Source organism: Galeopterus variegatus, unplaced genomic scaffold (genome assembly GCF_000696425.1).
Source record: "Galeopterus variegatus unplaced genomic scaffold, G_variegatus-3.0.2 Scaffold55, whole genome shotgun sequence".
Taxonomy (NCBI): Eukaryota; Metazoa; Chordata; class Mammalia; order Dermoptera; family Cynocephalidae; genus Galeopterus; species Galeopterus variegatus.
This window is the reverse complement of record NW_007726166.1, coordinates 998,979-1,001,019: the sequence shown is the minus strand read 5'-3', so window position 1 is coordinate 1,001,019 and position 2,041 is coordinate 998,979.

The following is a 2,041-nucleotide window of genomic DNA, read 5'->3' as shown; positions in this document are numbered from 1 at the left end:
CACTGAGGGTTGCGATCCGTTGCCGGACATGGAAAAAGACAAAAAGGAAAAAAAAAAAAACAACTACGTTATCCTGCTGCCTGCCCCCAACGCGATTTATTGCATATTCGTTTGGCTCATCGCCAACATCACCGTCCAGACAGATGGAGACGGGACTGGGACTAACTTCAGCACCTGCTCTCAGGAAGTGGCCCCTGCTCCCGTAGGGCACTAATTGTACCTTTTAATTGGGGCAGGGATCCTTCCTGCAACTGGGACTGGCATAGCAGGCCCTGCTGCTGCCTCTCAATTCTATCAGAAACTCTCAGAAGAACTAATCATAGGTAACATCTCCTCCCTCCAGTGACAGGTCACCTCACTTGTGACAGTCGCTTTACAGAACGTTGGGCCCTTGACTTCCTTACAGCAGAGAAGGGAGGCACCTGCCCCTTCTTGGGGGAGAAATGCTGTTACTACATAAATAAGTCCAGGGTGATCCAAGACAACTTACACCATTTCACTGAACCCTTGGCTACCCTGGCCTGTGCCCCTGCTAGGACCCCTAACTGTGCTGGGACTCAGCCTACCCTTTGGTCCCTGTCTGTTTTGGTCTCTTTTGGTCTTTCTCTAATTTCTCGCAGGAACGTATGCAGGCTCTCACCAACCAAAGGTTGCCCAATTGTTCCTGTGAGGAGGATGTCAGCCCCCCAGAACCAGCGACCCTTCCCCGGAGGAATGCAGCCTCCCCACACGAAACCAGGACCCCGCCGCCTAATTGTGTTACCCGCCAACAGAAATCTTTTATTTTTTTTTTCATCTTTGCCCATCTCCAGCAGGAAGTAGCTTCAGAAGAATGAGACCTTCACCCCTTTTCCCTTCTTCTTATACTTAAAAGGCAGGAATGATGGATTTTGGATGTGACTGGCGCCATAGTGCACACAATAAGCACAAAATAGCCCCCGGCCTCGTCTTCCACTCCAGCACCAAGCCCCTCCCCCTTCCCTTTAGGAGAAGCCTCGTGACTTAAACAGAAACACCTTTTCCTTCCACAAGGACGCAGTTCTCCACCCGATCCACATTAGCATAATGCCCCTCCTTGATGGTACCAGTGCATATAAGCTCTCCCACCCCCCACATCTAGTGCTGTCTTCCATTTTGAAAGCAGCACTAGGCTGCCTGCCCCGTTGAGCACAGCTTGGCAGATTCTTTTCCTTTAATAAAGCTTGAACAGTACTCGGCATCTCGGCTCATTTTCTTTCACTATTTTTTGCTTCTATTAATTTGACTACTATAGGTTAGTCATATAAGTGGAATTAGACACATTCTTTTTTTGTGACTGGCTTATTTCACTTTGCATGTCCTCAAGGTTCATCCACGTCATAGCAGATGTTAGTACTTCCTTTTAAAACAGAATAATATTGCATTTTATGGATATATACCATGGTTTCCTCATTCATCTGTCAGTGGACACCTGGGTTGCTTCCACCTTTCAGCTGTTGTGAGTAATGCTGCTGTGATCATTGGTGTATGGACGTCTCTTTGAGACCCTCCTTTAAATTCTTGTGGGCATTTACTTGGAAGTGGAATTGTTGGATTATACAATGCAGTGGATTGAATTATGTCCTCCGCCAACCCCCTGAAGCTGGAATTGTGTCCCCTAAGTTTTATGCATTAGAAACTTAGCCCCCACTGTGACTGTTAAGAGGGTGGGAAATCCTATGATGGTAATTGAAAGGTGGGGCCTTGAAGAGATGATTGGATTGTAGGACCAGGCGGTAGTGGATGGATTAAAAATGGTGGTCAGGGGTGTGGTTCTGAGGGCTTTAAAAGAAGAGGAGAGTCTCTCTGTCTCTCTCTCTCTGCTCTCTCTGCTTCCACCATCTTGCAATGCGAGACCCCTGGGTCACTGTCACCACCACCAGATGGATTTTAGACTTCCCAGCCTCAGAAACTGTAAGCAATAAATTTCATTTTTCCTTATAAATCACCCAGTCTCAGGTATTTTGTTATAAGCAACGTAAACAGACTAATATATATAGTAATACTGTTTAATTTTTTTTGA